Here is a 22462-nt window from a genome sequence, read left to right as displayed (position 1 = left end):
TGTGGGATTAAACAAATCCGCATTAAACACAAGAGAAACAAACCTGACGTGCAGATCGTGGAGTTATACCCTCATTAAATGTCAACAAATGCATCTGATTAACTCTTTTATTGCTCTTTCAAGCCCAACTGTTGATGGAAAATCAGCCGAGTTAAAAGATCTGGCATGGGCGATACGGCAAACAGAACAAGGCAGTTCCTTCCTGTGGCACAGAATGTAATGGCCTGGAAAACCATATCAATGTGCAAGTAATTACTCCATCATACTTCCCACAGTAGTCATCTGCCCGGGGATCAGGCATGATTGTTAACCCACCAGAACTGATCTCAAACTAACACTCAGGGTCACTAAAACAACTTTGGACTGACACTAACGCACGGCCGTCAACGCGGTCTCGACACGTAGGGCATCAACGAGGAGAAAGGAGAAGGGGAATAAGAAAAACAAACCGTGCATGCTGTGATTTCATACGTTTGGGGGCGGCTCTGCTTCTGAAGGCTTCCTACGCGTTTCGCCCGGTCTGGCTATGTTCAGAAGAAATACTATGTGCGACTGTGCATTACGCAATATTGTAGCTAAAAAAAAAAAATGGAAAAAAGATGGTTGTGGGTTCGATTCCCAGGGAGTGCACGAACTGAAGTACCTTGAATGCAACGCAAGTGGAGCAAAGCATCTACAATATGCATAAACGCAAATGTGATGAAAACAGAATAACAGCTAACAAGGAATATTTTGTCAAAATGTCCTTCCATAATGTTAGTAGAGCAGAGAGTTGCCTTAGCATTAGCACAAAGCATTTATTATTTATACATCATTCATGGAATAGAGGCACTTAATTTCTAGCGATTATCGTCGATTTGATTACAGAGACCGCATTACATCCCTATCATTCTATTCTCCTATTCGATACCGCTTTGGACTTTTTTGAACAGTCAGAAAACATTCCTAAATGTCGTTTTCATAATTTAATGAAACGTCAGCAAAAAGTCCTCAGAATATCTATTTGTTGAGTTGGGGAGTTATCTGGTCTTTAATAATGTTCTCGAAACGTTATTGCAAAAATGTCGTTTGTGCATTTTTCATTTTTTATTTTCTCGTTTTGAGACTTTTTTACGCTACAACTCGTTTTAAACTGTTCCGAAAACATTCATAAATGACATTCCCATAATGTTTGCATGTTCGACATTCATTCGTTCGCAAGAAAAAAATTTTTTTTAAATAAAATTGTCCTAATTTAATGAAATGCGTTTTCGTGAACGTTTCATTTCTGAAATGTTTTAGTTGCGATGTCGTTTAAACGTATTCGTTTCGGAATGTTCGCATTTGTTGCAAAACGTGGACATTTTGAACATCGTTTTCATAACGTAATTGAAACGTTACCCGAACGTTCTTAGAACATATTTCTTTTCACGCCACGCTGTTGCCACATGATCTCATTGCGTTGCACGTCGCACTTAGGGTTGATAAAAATGGAAGGTCGAGCGGACGCAGTATTGCAACGCTGGACCTACAGCTGAAACGGTACGAGTAGCACGATATCCCGAAGACAGCTCGCGTTTTTGGTGCATCAGACAGAAACTCTTCATTTCTTTGTTTTTGTTCTCTACGTGTAAGAATGTGCGGGTTTTTCAAACGAGCGTTTAAGTCGTACCAGGTGAAGAAATATGATTGCGGGGAGAGCAGTTTTGAAAACACTCCATGTCTCTTTAACACTCAGTGACAATTGCCCCAAATTATCCATTTATTTTTGCACAGGCCTGGTGACAGTACGTGTTTTCAGATATGGAGCTCGCAGCTGCGTCCAATTAATAACAACTTCATGTGCAACGCTGCAGCAGGCCACGGCCGAGGGAGGGGGTTCGGTTCGAGTAAATTTAGTTTCAGAACAAGAGGAACGCTCAAACCAGAGAAAGGGAGAGAGAGGAGGGAAGGAGGAAAGAGCGCACATCTGTTGACATCAAAATTGTGGAACCTTGAATTCTTCTTTTTTTCAGTCATTGTGGTGTTTTACTACCACGAGTCCGAGTCCAACATCTGGGCCTGTTGTTTTACGAAACATTTCCCACAGATCTTTCTGTTTTGTTTGTCAATTCACGGACGTTTAGCGCATGAATCCATAAGACATGAAAGCGAGAGCGTTGTATGTGGTCTCGCGCTCTCCGCCTGACGCAGCTGCGTCTGTTCGATATCCATCTAAAATCAATATCTGTTGATGATTACGGCCAACACTATTTATTCTTCTTGGGCTCGGATGTGGCCTTTGGTCAGCAGATGTTCGGCTGTGATTTGCATTCCTGTTTTCTTCCCATTTACCAGCAGATGTGCAGATGTTCAGAAATATAAAAGTCGCGTTTCGTGGGTCTGGCCGTGTTCGGAATAGCACTCTACCGTACTCGCCTTACTATTTGCATACTTAAGCCACGGGACGTCGAGCCAAACATTTGATGAAAAGATGTTTATGCATTCTGAAATGCTAAAACAATGGCTCTAGTTTTAAAAAAGAAGACGAGTATCGTTGACGAACAACACCTGGTTCCTCTGCTAGGACACCTGTGTGAACTTGAGGAGAACTGACTTTGTGGATCCACTGAAAATCACCAAAACAACAGCTGATTCAGAGCAGAAATGATAAAGAGAAATGGAGAAACTTTAACACTTGCTAAGATTAACACAGCATACTGAATAACTTAAAGCAATGCATTTGACAAAAAAAAAAAAAAAAAAAAAAAAATATATATATATATATATATATATACACACACATACATATATATATATACATACATATATATATATATATATATATATATATATATATATATATATATATATATATATATATATATATATATATATATATATATATACCCTTTTTCCTTGGGTTGAAATACAGCATAAAGAGTGAAAATATATATATTTTAAAATATAATACAATTTATTTTTTTTTGCTCTGTGGGTTATACTGTGCAGTAAGTGAGCTCATATTCATTCTGGACGTGGCCAGTCTGTCTGAGTTTGGCAGATCTGCTCTGTCTGTCGTTTGCTGAGCATCTGCCCATAATGCAGGTGGAATGTGTTCGTGCAGTTCAAAGTTCAGAAAAGAATGAATTTATTAAACAAGCATGTTGATGCACTGCTTTAATTAGCTGAAATATTTTACAGGGCTTACTCATAATGGCAGTCATACTCAAAAAAAGTTTTTTTTTTAAAGGCATTAAAGTGTCTCATAAAGAAATGCTTTACTGTGATCCCTCTGAGAGTCTGGGACTGGAACACAATGAGTCCATTTAAATCATATGAACATTTCTGCTGGACTCGGCATGATTGATATAAGAAACATTCTCTGCAACGAAAAGAAGTTGAACTGTCTTGAATATCGTTCTGATTTATGGTCACGACCAATTAAACGTGGCATAGAAAACAAAAACACAGCTACAGTCCTCCAACATGTGATATCATATGTGTTTAAGGTGATCCTGATCCCTGTGTGCTGTGGGTGATTACCAAGGTGTTACTAAGGTGTTCGGCAGTTGCTAGGGAGTTCTGAGAGGCTAACACTTCATGCTTGTTCATGCAAAATGTGACAAGGTGTTACATGAGTATGCCGTGGTGTTGCTAGGGTACTGTGTGGTTGCCAGGGTGTTGCTATGCGGTTGCTAAGAAGGTCTGAGAGGCTAACAATACGTGTTTGTTCATCCAAAACATGACAAGGTGTTAAAGGTGGTTGCCTTACCATAGCTTTGGGGTCGCTAAGGTACTATGGGTGGTTGCCAAGGTGTTGCTATGGTATTCAACATGTGGATACGCAGTCTGTTGTCATGTGGTTGCTAGGGCACGGAGGTCGGTTGCCAGGGTGTTTCTATACAGTTGCTTAAGTACCCAGAGTGCTTGCAGCGGAGTTCTGAGAGGCTACCAACGCATGCTTGTTCATGCAAAAAACAACTAAATGTCATGGTGTTGCTATGTGGTTGTTAGGGTATCGTGGACAGATGCCATTCGGTTTTTTTCAGAATTTCTAACATGTTGGTTGCAACCTGCCACAATAACAGCACGCCACGCGGGTGTCTGCCAGGACGTTTCTATCTAGTTTCTCAGGTGCTTTGAACGATTTATAGCACGTTGCACGTCGTCAAGTAAAAAGAGTTGCACACCCTAAAGCCTCTTTGCACAGCTTTTGATACAGCTCTTGTCTCTCCTTCAGTAAAAGCCTATTGGATTTATAAAAACAAACCATTAAAAGTCAATTGCTTAGAAAATTAATAGCACGATTCTTTGCACTAATCCTAAATATGAGTAATAGTGATTGTGATGCTTGGCTTAGCAAACACAATAAATCAAAATGGGTACACACACACACACACACACACACACACACACACACACACACACACACACACACACACACACACTCACACAGAGCTCATTTATCTCGCTGCTTGTTCAAAAGGCTTCTCCCACACTTAATTGATATGACACACTAATCTGGCATTTGTTTTGTGGTTTTGCCCTATGAGGAAGTATATTCACTTAACAAGCTATTATATGTGATGTGATGTGACAGTGGTTTGGACGAGTGTCAACAGGAAGTGATGCGGGGCAGATAAAGCCGGTGTGTATGGCGTAATGGTTTGTTATGACCTACACACTCACTTTTATATAGAGTTCAGCCGGAAGGCAGACGGGGCCAAAATCAAACAGAATGCATAAAATTAGTCAGATTTTACGTTACAGCATGCAAAGCAACCAATGAAATTCCTCCATTAGACCACATTTGCATATTCACGACACGTTCCAGTTTTGGCCCCATTGGCTTTCCTTGGCTCATTACCCGAGTTGGACTTTGGCAGAAGAGCTGTTGCGCTAAAGGAAAACACACACGCAACGTGTATCTACAACAACAAACAAATTCGGGTGGGACCGTTCGCTAGGAAAAACTGAGACGTGTGTGGACATTGGCTCTCAGGCAATATTGCGCATAAACAAACCCAGAGGAAGAGAGCATCAGCCGCAGCACACAAATAAACGTAAACTGCACAGCTGGGCGTCTCTGGCTTCGCACCAGGACGAGAGGTACGAAAATATTTAGACAGGCAGGGTTCGATTTCAAGAACGCAACGAAACATCGCCGTGACTATAAAACGTCGAACATTTTTTTCCGTTTCTTGGCACTCTGAAATTGAGATTTATTTCACAGAGCCATCTCCATCGTGCTATGTTCATAAACTGGAAAAAAAAAAATGCAAAGAAAAATTTTATGGCTCAGGGGTGAAATAAGATATTCAACGGGGGGGAAAAAAGCTAGCTGGGATGTGATTTTAGCCGTCAGGGATTGATTGGGAGGTGAAAATGTTGATGAGATCAGCTACAAGAGATTGAGAAAAGAAACAATATTTTTCTCTCGAATGAAGTGAACTGATACTGCGTAAGAAATTATGAGTCTAAGCTACTTTTATTCATTGTCTGCGATGGAAGAAATAATAATATAAAAGATATGACATTATGTGACATTTATACTTAAATGTATTAAATGCACATAATTAATATTATTAGGAATGTAAATACAGTCTAAATTCTGATATATATATACTGCATGTATATATGTATATATATATATACACACACACACACACACACACATATATACACACACACATATACGTATATATACATATGTGTATATATATATATATATATATATATATATATATATATATATATACATACATACATATATACATTATATATACATATATACATACGTATACATATATACATTATATACATACATACATACATACATACATACATATATATATATATATATATATATATATATATATATATATATATATATATATATATAATGTATGTATAACCTGTGCTGTGTGAGTGAATCAGAGCAAGTGTGTGTGTGTGTGTGTGTGTGTGTGTGTGTGTGTGTATGGCCGTTAAACCGTGTGAGAAATGACAGCAGACGTGCACCTGCAGCTCTTCAAAGCGCCACATCCTTACATCAACAGCGTGACTGCTCTGTGTTACGTAAAGCTGAACATTTACAACACAGGTGTGGAGCTGCGTCTGATTCCACAGACCTGGACCTGCTGCCAAACAAACAGCGTCCTCCGCCAGCCCTCCTGAGGAACCGCTCGGCCTGCACTACAGCCGCGCTCTCTAATGTGACCGGGGAGGAAAAACTTCAATTCAATTTAAATGGGACCCAAGTTATTTGTAATGATGTTCATCGGTGTCGTTATCATTGATAAAAACACAACCTATTAAACACATTTTAGTTGATGGATATTTTGTCACATTTCCAGGCTTCTCAGGAGGAGAATATATATATATATATATATATATATATATATATATATATATATATATATATATATATATATATATATATTGTGTATTTATGATAACCGTGGAGACAATCAGTGAGTGAAAATAATCTGTTAAAATAAAAAAATTATGAAAAACTTTAAGAACTTATATTAAATATATTAAATAAACTTAAATATATTAAGAAATAAAATAAGTAGTATAAAGACGTATTATTAAATTAAAATACTAAATATAAAAATAAACTAATGAAATATGGACTCTGCAAAACATTTTAAAGGGTTAGTTAACTTAAAAGTAAAAAAATAATGAATTTTTATTTTTAATTAATTAATTAAAATTTTCCCACAGCCCACAAAGGTTTTTTTCTTAAATTACAAAGAAAAAATATAATCATAATAATTATATATATATATATATATATATATACATATATATATATATATATATATATATATATATATATATATATATATATATATATATATACATATACATATCATATACACACACACACACAAAATGACAAAAGCATGTAACAAAATTACTAAAAATAAAAAAATAGGAATAAATATGAATAATATACAGCCATCACATCTAAGGAAAAAATACATAATAATTATATTTTTACTGAGTGGAAATATTCTAAAAAGATTTTAATGGGGTAGTTCACATCTCACTGTACACTTTTTCCTCAGTGACTATGGAGCGCAGCTGAGCTGCTAAATAAACAGCACGAGATGCATCACATCGCAACACTTTTCTGCTGTTTTCAGAGGATAACTGCACGCATCCCGTGTGTTCGTTCTCCGTTTGTGCTCCACAGAAGAAAGAATAACAAACAGGTTCACAACAACACAAGGCTGAGTGAACGCAGAAGCCAAAGCCACATCACACGCATTCAGCCCGGAGCATCGCGACGCGTTACGCCAACAAAGGTCAGGAGAACACACATGGGAGCCAAAACACACCGAGCGGGTGATGTAAACTAGAGGAACAGCGGTGGACCCCGCCGCATTCGCCTCTTCAACTGCTACCGGTTTCCAATTGCATTTAACAAATTCCTTGATAATGAATCCCACATGCGCTAATAAATGACTTTGAGAATTGCTCACTGGCTGGAGCAGCTGGATCCGCTGGAGCGCTCGTGTGGTTTACTAACAGTTCACCATCTTCGGCGCAACGCACATGTGACATCTATTACCGCGCAGTTCAGACTCTTTTATTGTGTCTTTGGAGCGCACGGCGGTGAAAGCCAAACCTCACCGGACTGGACCGCGTGCATCTCCATATCTGGGTGCTCTTCTCGTTGGTCGCTTTGCGTTTTAAAGCAGGCTGCGTTTGACTTCTCGTTTAAGAACGACGCTTGGTTTGAAATGCATTGCTTTAAAACACGATTTCGCAAGCGTAAAGGCAATAAAACACAATATATCGCGTTATAAATGTTATTAAATGAATAAATAAAATCAGAAAGAAATGTAATCATCACAGTCTCTGCAACCGATGCAGCGAAATTATTCTATAAATTATTTATTTATTATTAATTTTAGTTCATTTCAGGCAGCCGCCAAGGCAACATTTCTCATTTTTGTTTAGATTAGTCTTTATTAAATAATATCAAATTTAATCAAAACATTTTTGCAATCATTAAAAATTAATGGAATGTTTGAAAACACAGCTGAAATAAATAAATAAATAATAAAATAAAATATATATATATATATATATATATATATATATATATGTATATATTTATTTTATTTTTTTACTGTCAATTTAATGCACCCTTGCTGAATAAAAGTAGTAATTTCTCCAAAAATGAAGTATTTTTTAAAGCTAGTGATGGATGTACTCTCTTCACTCACTCACAGATGAACAGGAAGTCACGCTGACTTTCAGCCAATCACGTCACGGACGCGTCGACTTCACGTCTTCTCCATCTTCAAGCAAGCTTTGTTTGCTCACAGCTGAGGATTCACATGAAAAGAGAGATTATGGACTCTAGCGTTGCCATTTTACACACAAAGACCGTCCTGTTGTCTAACAGTGGTTTTCCTGTTGGAGGAGCTTTACGAGCTTCCAAAGACGCATTTCATGGAACAGTTAACAAGGTCAAAGCATCCCATCAACGAACGCCGTACGAAACACAACAGTCCGGCTTCCCCATTTACACACACTGACAGAAAACACTTCACTTTCTCGTGCTTCTCCTCGCCTGGAAGTGCTTCCATGTGTCCAAATACAAAGCAAAAGTCATGGAAGCTGCGAGCGAATCACACTTCGCTCTCCTGCTGAAAAAAGCGGACCCATTAGAGAGGCAAACAAGAGCTCCTCGAGCGTCTCATGGTTTGTTTGTCTAAAGTTTTAATACTACTGCATGGAGATGCCGGGCTGCCTCGGAAAACAAGCGGCGCTGTAATTGCTTTCGAGTCCGCCTGAAGAAAAACTCTAAGACAAATACTGAACCAAACCGAGAGGTAACGGTTTTACAGCGATGCTAGATATTTACTTCAACTAAAAAAAGAAAAAGCGTGCAAAAAGAAAAATAAATTATAAATAAACATACTTTTTAAAGTTAAATAAAACAGATTATTAGAGTACATTTTATAAGAATTTTTTTAATTAATTATTATTATTAATTAATAATTAAGTTATATTCATTGTATATATTTGTTTTGTTTATTTTTTTCAACAGATTAAAAAAAAAACCTATATATATATATATATATATATATATATATATATATATATATATGTGCATTACAAAAATATATTTGAAATAACAAAACAAATTATACAAAATATTAAAATATTTGTGGCATAAAATAATAAAATAATGACAACAAAAATTTTAATGTCTGCAAAAATAGTAAGGAATTGTTCATGCCATAAACTATATATATAATAACATATATATATATAACATATATATAACATAAAAAAACCTTTAAAAATAATAATTAAAAAGAAAATTATAGATATAAATATATATATATATATATATATATACACACACACACACAATATTTAGTGTTTATTTTTTAATAATTAAAATAACGAATAAATAAAATGTTTAAATTGAGCGTTATAACCATTCAGTTCATTATATTTGTGATTATACTAGTTTTTTTAAACGCCGTTATTACCCTACTCTTCCTTTCCTTTCTTTTTCCCACCAACTTTGTATTATGCCGGCGGAGCGCAGGAACAGATGAACACAAAGCAGAGACAGGGACGGGGGGACAGTATCGGGGGACTCTGATGTAGAGAAGTTCAAGTGTGAAAGGCCCCGCACCTGGACCGGCGACATAAAGAGCCACATTCATTCAGCGATGCCAACACAAACGTCAGAGGACACAAAGAGAGCGCCGTCTCGTGTACATCATACAGAGCTCTCTCCACATCGCCGGGTCCCAAAGAGCTGCAATCGATTCACTCAAAACCGAAGCAGATCCCACAAAACAAAAAAAAAAAAGGTTTAATTGAGTGGACGCAGACGCTGCCAGATCACGAAAACTGTCTAATTGACACAGGAGAGCCATGCCAGAAAACTCACAGCTAACAGATTGTGGTTCATTAAAAAAAACAAGAGCGTGACTTTGGAATCAACTCTGTGAAGCTTTAAGGTGGTCCGGGCCGGCCGTTAATTCCGCTTCGGTGGTTTTCGGGGGATTTATGCGCTTAATTATGACGACAATTATTTATGCAATCGGTACGCCTTAAAGAAACGGGTCGGTTTTTCGCACAGGGAAAAAAAGCTTGCATTTGCATTTTATGTTATGTTATGTCATATGGCATTTTATGACACAAATGAAACGGTTCTTTTAATTATTTCAAATAAATAATAAATCACTATAGTTATTCTGGTCACACCTGGTCAATATTAAATATTGCTTTCGCTGCTAATTGCTGCTTATTTTTACTTAGTGATATAGCTGTGAAGCAGTGTAAAGTATTGGAGGATGAAGGGCTTAGATTTTGCAGAGATTAATATTAATAAAGACTTTAATAAAATGCTTTTTAGGTAATAATAAAGAGCCAATAATAAATGTGCTTATTAACTATTTAAAGTGAGAGGGGTCCATAAAAGCATGCATTTAAACCTAGATTTTTATGTTAAATCCACTATTTTATAATATATATATATATATGTGTGTATATATATGTATATATATATATATATATATATATATATATATATATATATATACACACACACATATATATATATATATATATATATATATGTATGTATAAATAGAGTAACAATAAATAGAGTGATCCCTTACTTTATATTAAATTAAAGCTAGTTACAACCAACACTGGTTACAATATGGCTAACTAATTTTCAATATAAAGTGTATGTTTTTGAAGTAAACTGGTTTTGCTGGTGATAAATACGAAAACAATTCATCACTCAAAAAAGTTACTTTTTTTTAAGGTAAGAAATAAATGTTTTCATTTTGTTATAAACATATTTGCGATTACACCATTTTTTTTTTTTTTTTTTTTTAAATGAAGTTATTACCCTACTTTTCCTTTCCTTTTGTTTCTTTTTCTCACCAAAACGTCACGGCAATCGGTACTTACGTCTCCAATGGATGCAAAAAAAAAAAAACGCCCCATTTGTAATGCTTTTTATAGTTTTTGTGCCATAGCGCCACGTTACGGTGAGGGGCTAGCATTCCCGTCGCGCGCTTGAGGTTTTCGGCCAATCGCAGCGCAGTGGATATCCGGCCAATCACAGCACACCTCGCTTTTGCGCAAACCGACCCGTTCTGAAGGTGGGGCTTTGAGGAGAAACAACACATATTATGTGGAAAATAACGCGTTTTTGAACCCTACACCGCATAAACATGCTGCATTACACCGAATTAACTTTTTAGCCACGTCATACGACCCCTTTAAGTTTCCAAGTAATGCAAAAGTTATATGCATTTCAAAATAAATCTTAAATTTAGGCCTAACAGATAAGCGCATACACAAAAACGCAGAATTTAGCATTTAGCGTAGCTCTTGCTTGCATTGTAGCAAGTTAGCGAGACTCCAGATCCACGTTCGGTGCTGTGTTTGTCGTCGCGCACGCTAGCCGCTGGCCTCCTTTCCGCTTCACGGCCTAGCGCCGGCGCTAGGTGTCTGTAACATGTCTTGATGTGGGCCGTGGCCGCGGTTTCTCGTCCAATCAAAGCTTCGTGTCTGTCTTTGATGCGAGAGAGCGGTAATTAGCGCGCGTCGCGGGATTAGCCACTTCCGGGGGCCTTTGAGATTTATTAGTCGCTGGGCCGCTCTGGGCTTTGAGTGGACTTGTTAAATCAATTTCCTCTTAGTCTTCCATTGTGGCTCTGCTCATCAAACCGCATTAGATTGTGTTACAGTTGACAGATCTGTGAATGAAGACTTTAGGAGGGAGGTGTGAATTATGCACGCGAGGGGAGGGTTACGCTGTTTCCTACAGAAGTGTATGTTTGGAGAAGAGGAGCCTCCTTCCCCGTAAACAGTCTTGATTAAAAGTATCGGCTTATAATGTATCTGGAAAGAGAAATCTGTTTTGAGAAATTAAACCGAGAAACCCTTTGAAACTGCTGGACTCTTTAGTTTTTCCTGTACTTTTTCGGGTGGCAATGTCATGTGACCAATCACTTCAGAGATGTAAGAAAATTCATTATATTATAATGACACTTTTTTTTAATTTGGAACATTAAAATATAAAAATCATGTGTTCATATATATGTATAAAGGCTTGTCACACAACTAAATGAAAAACCCATATATATACATATATACACACATATATATATATATATATATATATATACATATATACATATATACATATATACATATATATATATATATATATATATATATATATATATATATATATATATAGCTTTGTGAAAATGTTTACTTTTATATATTAATAGTACGCGCATACACACACCCACACACATACATACATATACATATAAAATAATTAATAATAGATAAAATACTTCCACGGCAAACACATGGTAAGATAAAAAGCTTTTATTTGATTTAAGCGCAGTACATTAAAGCTTTTATCATACCACATGAGTGTCTATATAACACAAATATTGTTCAAAATATTTTATTACAATATTTTATTACAATAAAAAATCAAAAAATATATACACATACATATATACATATATATACACATATACATATATATACACATATATATACATATATATATATATATATATATATATATATATATATATAATATAATAGTACTCAATCATATGAAACAACTTGCTTTTAATGATCAATACATTTTTTACAATTCATTTATTTTATTAATGAATTATCTATCTATCTATCTATCTATCTATCTATCTATCTATCTATATTTTAGCTCTGGGGGTCAGCAAAATGATGCAGATGTAAGGCTTAACTGCCGAAACTAACTAGATAAATCCCGACCACCTGGCTTTACAGTAAATACTTAATAAGCGTCAAAACACTTAGTACTACTTAACATCTTCCCTAACCGAAGTAACAAAAAGAAAAAAACTTTGCCAGATTCAGAAGTTTTTACATCTTTTCCCCGCAGCTTACCGCACCAGTTACCCATCGCGCTCCTTGTTTTTACTGTGAAAAAGTCATTTGAGCTACATCTGCATGAAACGCCGGTTTATCCACAAGCCCTCACACGACAGAAAGCAGGAGGAACAGAAGCACAAAGCAGGTATGAGGCAAACACTGAGCGCTCATTCAGGCTCTCAGACAAACAGGCCCTGTCGCTCTCAATCTCCGCAGTCAGCGTTAAGCCGGCGTTGCCAAAGCTCAAATGAGTCCAAACGCGCACCTGCAGCTCCAAACATCCAGCAATTACAGCAACGTTTGGCCTAAAAGCCCGGAGAAAAACCCACTCGCCGTGGCCTTTCAGAGCCTTTAACCTTTAGCAGTGAACATAAACTAATTACATTCCTCATGCGGCGGAAGCCTCGGCGTGGCCGCGAATGGGAATCGCCATTGACGACTTAATTAGCGTTCGCCGATGTGGAGCGTGTAATTCCGCCGGACTTGTTCTCGTCAATGGCCTCTCATTATCTCAGTTCTCGGCCGAAGCGCCCCGCTGAAAACGCCACTCGCACGGATGGAGGGACATTCATATTCCTGAAAACGTCAGCTGGGAGCCCCGACACAATGAGGCCCATTGTCGAGCGGCGCTTAGCCGTCATTTCGTCCCGTCAAAACAGCTTCTGTTTTAGCAGGGACGTGTTAATGGGCCCGCGGCTGGGTGTGAGAGCGTCCCGAGCCACACACATCAGACGGAGGTCGGAGGTTAACGCAGACTCTACGATTCGGGTGGCTGGGATTTGAGCGACCTTTCCAGCGAAACGGAAACCGGGGAGGGAAAAAGCAACGGGGCTGATAATGTGATATAATTAGTCAGACGGTTTGTGGGTCGGAATCGTCGCCGGCCAACACCGAGCCGGAGAACTGGCGCAGATGGGCCACCTGGGCCCCGGCGGGGGTCACCGGGGGCCTGCAGGTGGACCGAGGGAGATGATGCTCTGCCAAGGCCTTCATTAGGGACCGCTGGGAAAATATGTGGGATTCGGTTTCCTCTTCAAACCAGTGGAGAGAAAAAAAATCCAAAATATACATTTGAAGGCTTGTTTTCATACACTTTATCTATTTAAGATTTCAGTTCGAATTATTATTTTTAAATGCTGTTTCTGATTAAAAACAAAAACAAAACAGTAGCACTTGATATAAATAACAAAATATATATATATATATATATATATATATATATATATATATATATATAAATTGTGTATAGCACTTAAAATATTTATTATAATAGTTTTATTATATATATATATATTACATTTTTGTCATAATTTACATTTACATTTAGTAATTTAGCACTTTTTTTTTTTAATTTTTATATAATTGAAGGTTGTTTTCTCAAAATGTGTTTTTCCTCAACAACAACAACAAAAACGTATACACCAAACTTAAATATTTCATATTAAAATATTATATTACATTATATTATGGTTTATTTTAAAATGTAAAAAAAAAAATCCCCTTTGTCTAGTATATCAGTAGCACTTGATATAAATAACAACAAAAAATTATATATATATATATATATATATATATATATATATATATATATATATATATATATATATATATATAAAAAAAATTCAGTATAGCACTTAAAATATTTATTATTATATTTTAATTATATATATATATATATATATATATATATATATATATATATATATATATATATATATATATATATGGTTTATTTTAAAATGTAAACAAAATCCCCTTTGTCTATAATACATCAATAAAACGAAGTAACAAATACGAACCTGTCTTTATACAATGTTCAGATTTATGCAGGTTAATGCATATTAATTCAAAAGAGATATGCTTATTTGCATTTGCAATAGAAAACAATCGCCTTAGTGTAGCGTGATTAATCAGCTTGATGACAGCTATTACTTTCATTTTCTATCCCGTTCTCCTGTGGTGTCTTTCCTCGAACTCACAACATCACCTCAGGGTATCTTTTGAGGTCTTGCATCTATTAGCGCAGATACAAACTCTCAGAGAGAAGATTTTGTCAATAACACCACCAAACTCTCCCGTTCGGCATTAAGCAGGTACGAATGCACGTCAGTTACGCGTCAACCCCGTAATTACAGAGCGATTAAAGCGGCTTTGCGTTTAGACTCGTCCCGCTCTTTGAACTCCACTCATCTACGCTCTTTGATCCGAGGAACGCGGTTTCGGGGAGCGGAGAAATTAACGGTATAAAAGTGAGCGTGTGTCTGGATCCGTAACAGTGCGAGGATGAAAAATAGATGGCGATTCGTCAGGCGTCGAAGGAAATACCTAACGATCAAAGCCCCTTGAGTTCGAGAAGATCATTTTCAGAAAGTCAATGAACTTGAGGCCTAAAGCGGTTTACAATCGGAACGGTTCGGGCTCCACGTTAACGAAGGCTTGCCACTCGAGCCAGGGATCTCGGGAAAAGTATTGTTAATGCATGAGAAGGGATTTCGTTAAAAATCGCATTGACTGATGAACTGCGAGACGTGAGGAAAACAAACATAAATGCATGCCTTCGTGAAGGAGCCTGGGGTGCATTTCCTCTCGATCTTGTAAAAATAGGGTTTACGTTGCACTTTAGGTTCTACGGGCTGGAAACGCCAAAAACCATTCATTAATTAAGTAAACGCTAAGTCATTGTCCCAATAAAACCAATTCAAGATCAATTGCTGAGAGCGAACAAAACGTTGTAGCTAGTACTTGTACTTTACTAGTTTATTCATGCATTGTATTCGTTTTTGTTTTTAGTCTCAGAGTTTCGGACGGTCTTAATTTGCACTTCAATCAAATCAAATGACAAGCAAGGCTTTAGAAGATGAGCTGAAAGCCTTATTATTTCGATTATTATTTATTACGACGTTAAACTATTAACGCCGTTCATTCGTAAAGTCATTGCTGAAAAAAAATGTACGTGTTTTTAATTTATATGAACCTGAAATACATTGTACTTGAGACGTAAAGCGAAGATAATGTATACAATTAAATGAGTATATGCTTTATTAAAAAAGCATAACTGTCTGCATTGGATTCGTTCTTGTTTTTTCATTGATTCACGTGATTGAAAAAACGTTTTACTACTAAACTTGACGAGAAAAGTTTCTTCCCTAAATTGCTCATGAATGTACTTTCGTATTCATATATAAATGTATATTCATTCACGGCTTCCAAAGCTTCCGCGGACTCGTATCTCGTGAAGAAAAACCAAAGCGCGTTCGCTGGACGAACGTAACAAACGCTCTTTTATCGGAGCAGTATAATTTCCTCGAGCTAATGCCGTCCACGGCCTTTTATCTGGAGCGTGTTTTTGAAAGTCATCCGGTCTATGACAGATCTCATTTCCTGTCCCAGAGGACAGACGGTAACCGTATCCACTTGACCTCTGCCATCGCCGTCTGAAGATACGACACCATTGTTCCCGCCATATTCACTCATTTAGCATTGTAGAAGACAATGACTCCGGGTATTAGAAAGGATTATGGATTTTTTTTGTCCGCCATGATTGTATTTTCTTCTTTTTTTTTTCCAGTCGATCATTGTGCCCGGTGCTGTCGAGCTAATAAACGCCAGTTAAATATTCATGCAATGTTCGTTACAGTGAACTCTAATGTCACTCCACAGCAGCCCATTGAACTCGAACAATGACGAGAAGTGAATAAACAAATTGATCTGGGGTCGTGACCCGCGCTCCATGCAACAGGTTTGGACATAAACACCAGGTCCTGTTTCAGGTTAGCTACAGGTCAGATTTTACTCAGTTTAATGAATTAAAACGAGCAATTGCGTGCAATTTCTTCATGCATTTGTGTTGGAACTACATCAATTATAATGGCTGACAAAACTGCGTGGCTGATTTGATTTCCCAGCATGCTTTGCACGGGACTGGATCTGGTGAGTAAATGCTGTATTTAAGTGTTTGTTGCATGAGATAAAAAGAAGGAGACCGGTGTGTGTTTAATGTTGTGGTCGAGAGTGGTTTTTTTTGGTGGAGGTCTAGGCGTTTTCTTTTTTATTGGAAAAGCAAATACTGTGAAATTCCAGTGCATTAACAAATCTATTCATTTTCCCTCATTATATAGTGACATAGATATAATAATTATCTAAAATAAGAAAGAAGGAAAATAAAAGACAAAATGTTTATTTTATAACCTAAACTTAACCTAAAAACAAATAAATAAATAAATATCATTATGTATATATATATACATACTCACATACAGCATATATTTTGGAAATAAAATACATTTATATATACATTTATATATTCATATTCTTATATATAAATATATTTAAAATATTATATATATATATATATATATATATATATATATATTTATTTCTTTTATTTATTTATATTTATATTATACACACTTATAATAAATTTACACTGTACACACACACACACACACACACACACACACACATATATATATATGATGTACACAAAAACATTCGTTTTGGATGTGATTAATCTACAAATATATATACAAAAGGTAAACGATCACAAAACAAAATAGAATTGAAATGAACTAAAATTAAACTGAATTACACAGAAAATATGATGAAAATGAACTGAAATTAAATAAAAATGAAGACAGAATATATTTTAAAAATATTAATAAAATATATTCTTAAATTGTATATCATTTGCTTTTTTTAAGCATATACTAATTTAATTGTATACATTTTCTTCACTTTACATCTTAAGTATAATATATCTTGATTTAAGGAGGTTTGGATATATTAAACTGGAAAAGAAGAGAAAAACATTGAGGAAGATATACTTTTTTTTCAGCGATGCATTCCTATGAATTAATACCATGATGTTAATATTTAAGACTTTAAAATTAAAACCGTCAGATGGTGAAAATTATCTTTTTAAATGACGATTATTAAACTGATCTGAGAAAATCGGGATGAAATGTTTTGTGACAGCAACCAACCGACGGCGCTAAAAAAACAAACCCAACATGTGCTTCATTGTTAACACTTCCTGGACGACCATGGCTTTAGTGAAAGGAATATGACACATCTATGAAATGCTCGTCACTCAGAATAATAATAATCAAAATAATTGTTATTTGAAACATTCAGTTTAGACCAATAAGAAGCAGCGTCTCTTCATATATTCTCTATTTATCGCAACGTATATAAATAGTAAATAGCTAATGACTTATTTATCCACACTTGTGACGTCAACAAGTATGCATTTAAAATGTGCGGACGCATCTATGTCACTGGAAGCGGAAACTAAGGCGTGATATGTGCAAAGTTTTGCCTAAACTATTGCAGATGCAAATAATGAGCTGCATCCTTTGACATTTAATAAGCGCTGCTGATGTCACGAGCAATACAAAATAAACACCAGCTGCTTCCACCTCATTAAATGATATGCAGCGGCCCTCAAATATTACCACAGGGTTGAAAAAAAATTTAATCTTGCATTTCTGATTTTACATCTCACAATTCAGATCGTTTTTTTCTGATTTCTGAGTTTATGTCTGACAACTGCGGCCTCTCTCATCTGGCGTTTTACTGCTAAAAACGCGTTTAAACCACTTTTTAGGGCTTTTTTTCAACCTCGGCCCATTCTTCACTTCGGACCAAGCTAATCCTCAAAAAAACCAACATAACAGAAACTCAACAAAACTCGGTATTAAACAAACCGATGTCCTCCAGTTTTCGTTCTGCACACAAAAAGGCCAATAAATGTTCTCTTTCGGCATTGACGGTTGCACGGAGAACTTTTAACATTAATAGAAGCTTTCCGTTAAAAGAAAGGTTCTCCTTAGTGAGAACGGGTTCTTTAGGGTTAAAGCTTACACTGAAGGGCTAGTTTATCCCAAAATGAAAATTCAGTCGTTGTTTCTCACCCTCGTGTCGTTGCTGAAGATATTACTGATGGTATCGTAGAGCCATCTGACCCTCCACAAACAGAAACACAACTGAAATGATCCAGAAACATCAGTAAGACAGTCCATGTGACTTTAGTGACTCAACTTGTGAAGCTATGAAGCGATTTTTTACGCCAATAAAACAAAAAGAACAATTTACACAACGATTTTTCTCCTTCTGCACTTCCCCCCTGAACGCGAACACCACCGATTACTCCAAATCTCCAAAACTTTGGAAGACTTTGGAAAAAAGTATTCTTGCGGCGTCACAAATCCAAAGTTGAGTCGCTCAAACTGTGTTACTGATGTATTTATTACGTTTCTGGACCTGGGATCATTTCGGTCGTGTTGCTGTCACACAGCTCTCAGATTTCGTCAAAAACGTCTTCATTTGCGTTCTGAAGATGAACGAAGGTCTCACGAGGGAGATTAGTTCATGACAGAATTGTCCTTTCGGAGTGAACTGAAGAAAACACGACCACTAAAAGTCAAAACCAGTTCTTTTATTGCGTCTATAAGCGCGTTTTTTTCTGCTGCATTTGTTTTTGCATGCTGAAAAACCGTTCAGATTCCTTCCCCGCGGCACATACGTCTTAAACAAACAGTTTACATCATGGAAATGATTCTTTAGGGTCATTTTCTGCGGTGGCTCATCAAACAGGAAGGGCTTACGCCCAGCCAATAATTACCAGCTAAAAGTACTTCCTCGGAAAAGACATCAGCGGCGTTTGATATTTCCTTTTACAGGCAGCCGCGGGTGAGGCTCACAGCTCTGTTCCCGGCTCGTAGGCCTACACAAACAGATCTTATCGCCGCCGGCGCGCAGGCTTTGATCAGGATGTTGCGGCCGCTATGGAACACATTTATACTAACCAGCGAGTTTCAGCCATTTTATTGGTCTGGATGGCAGAGTCGTCTCCACGAGCAGGGCTGCTTTTCAGAAGGAAGTGTCGTGGAACGCTTGCGGTTACCAAAAACCACAATAAAGACGCTCAGTAAATATATGTGAAGTTAGCTAAACGTGACGTGCGAAGTTCGCTCCCTAAAGCGAAAAAGAAAGGTAACGAGAGACACAACTGCTTTTGTCTTCTGTGTGAAGATGGCAGAATTTCGGTGAACTGCCGGTTCGTCTGGTCAGAAGAGACCGAGTCTGCTTTCTCCCGAGTTTTCCCGCCTCTTCACTTCATTTCTAGTGATTATCGTTCATTTGCTTGCAGAGATACTACGTAAACTGAACTGAGCTAGACAATGACGTCATGAAAGAGGTTCTTGTCATTTTTTGCATTACTCAAACTCTATTCTCTTGATTCTGTTAATTGCTTTGAGACGATCTCCATTGTTAAAAGCGCTGCATAAATAAAGGAGACTTGACTTGATCACAGTATAAAGTGTTATGGAAAGAAAAAAAAACATCTGCCAAACGCATGCATGTAAATGCATTTAATATGGGATATCGCGACGTTGCATTATAGATTGCAATTATAAATGAACTTTAATGCATTATAGAAAACTGTAAAGTTTACTTTACAAGTAAAGTAGCAATAGCAGCTTCGGTTTTTCGTGCTGGAAAACCGAAATCTAAAATAAGCTTTGATTCAAGAAACTTTGGCGAGCATCATAAACTGAACTGAAATAACTAAAGATATGCATACTTTTAATAGAAACTGGCTATTGATTTTTAAAAGGTCAAAAAAAAATCGGAAACTCGGGAGAAGCGACCAAAAACATTTTCTTTACTAAAATATGACACACATTATTAAGTGAAATTAAATGATTGCTCTCAAAAAAAAAAGATTTCATAAGCATATGAGGAACGCAAGACGTGCATATTATTTAATAAAGATTTAAAAATTCGCAAACTCTACGCAGAGACCGAGAACTGACCAAAACGTTTTCATACTAAAATACGGCATATACGTTTTAATATATGAAACCATAAACTGAATGACAAGAAATCCTACAGTAATAAAAATGTTTTGATCGATAAACGTTTCTTTTTGTTTTGATTATTGTGTATGATTAGACTTCAATAAAGCATAATTCAAAATATGTATATTTTTAATCCAAATGTTCTTTTTAAAGTTATGAAAGGTTTATATTTTGGTTATGGGAGACCCAAACAACAGGTTGACAAGCACGCAAGGTCAAAAACTACTTTCATTTTCTCGTAACATGCATTTATTTCATTTTTCCAAACCTCTCCGGTGATGGGTTGATTTCATTTAAAGCTTTAAACGCTCCAAAAACAAACCTAGTTTTGAAAAATGTATTTGCATTTTCATTCAGACCAACAGGTGGGCGGCAATATGCTAATATTTCACTTCGAAGTCAACATGAAACGGCTCGTTTCCTTGATTCAGAGCCAACCTTTTTTTTTATTTGAGCCTACGCTTTCAGATTCAAAACCTTTCAGGATGTTTTCATCCACTTAGAGCTGCGTTTTCCAAAATCCGGAATATGGCCACTTTAAAAGATCCGAAAAACCCAATACAAAGTCACGGAAGAACTGCCCGAAAACGTTTCCATTCCTAAGATACGATGCAAGAAACCGTTCTAAGTTGAGCTCCAGGGGAAAAACGAGCCTAAAGACTCATTTCGAAGCACAATGGCGGGAGAGCTCTCTCTCTATGAAACATGGCATCTCATAATCCTGTTTCGCTCATGGAGAGCAGTAAATTAAACCGTGGGATCAAAATGGGCGTTCGTTCATTCAGCTTGTGCGGTAGACGCTCTCTCTCTCTCTCCATAACTTTCTTTTTATTGCCCATCGTGAAGGGCCGAGCGTGACTGGCAGGTGTGATAAGTCAGCGTACCGGGGGCATGTGAAACAGAGAATACAGTGGACTAACCGGCTGACAGCTTGACAATAGCGTCCAGCCCTGGAGGACACCAAACCTGCGCTGAGCCCAAACAATGGGAGCCCAAACCTCTCCCTTCAACCGGTGACAAGATACCGTAATGGGAAGGTAATCATCGAAGAAAAGCGCCATCAAATATTCAAAAGCTGCCACGGCATGGGGTTGATTAAATATCGACTCCTCTGTTCCGCTGTCATGCTCGGCTTTGACTTCTCGCGCTGGTCCTGCCGTCTCAGCCTGTTGTCAAGCTCGAAGGCATGCGAGGCTTTCCCACCTCCGGCCTCGGCCTCTCCTAACTGTACTCGTCGAGAACCCGTTTTTAATGGACTTATTCAGCGGCGGCTCTCTGCCTCTGAGAATCCACGTGGGGTTTCTGTGCTTCACGTCTGAACGGCATCGTGAACGCAATCCATTCTAAATGCAAGTAAACATCTACGTAATAAGACACTACATAGTGCACTTTTTTATTTTGCACTTAAAAAAAGAACTAAATCTGGACCATTGCATATTTTATAGTTTTTATAGTCAAGAAGTTACCGATATTTCCAGCTTAGATGGTTCCACATTTAAATGCAATACATTTTACATGCGCATAAGTATTATGTAGCGACATTGCAATTTTTTGGTAGAAAAATGACCACAGAAGAAGAATACTGATAAAATACCACCCCTTGTGGCAACTGCTGTAATGTGCATATTATATATATATTTATTGTGCACTTTTGTGATGCACATTGCAACAGTTATGAACTAATAAAAATATTA

General features: G+C 36.8%; 1 long non-coding RNA gene across 2 annotated transcripts in view; it reads right to left on the bottom strand.

Annotated features, from left to right (window-relative positions):
* Window positions 1-22462, bottom strand: part of LOC122334385 — a 38317-nt gene that overhangs the window by 5697 nt on the left and 10158 nt on the right. The window contains exon 2 of one of the 2 annotated variants that reach the window (XR_006248752.1): window positions 8209-8306. This is a non-coding gene — a long non-coding RNA (uncharacterized LOC122334385). Of the gene's footprint in view, window positions 1-8208; window positions 8669-22462 lie in introns of those variants that run through there. The other variant, XR_006248751.1, reaches the window with a different exon arrangement.

This window comes from Puntigrus tetrazona, unplaced genomic scaffold (genome assembly GCF_018831695.1).
Source record: "Puntigrus tetrazona isolate hp1 unplaced genomic scaffold, ASM1883169v1 S000000520, whole genome shotgun sequence".
In the NCBI taxonomy this organism is placed as follows: Eukaryota; Metazoa; Chordata; class Actinopteri; order Cypriniformes; family Cyprinidae; genus Puntigrus; species Puntigrus tetrazona.
This window is presented reverse-complemented; position numbering and strand designations above follow the sequence as displayed.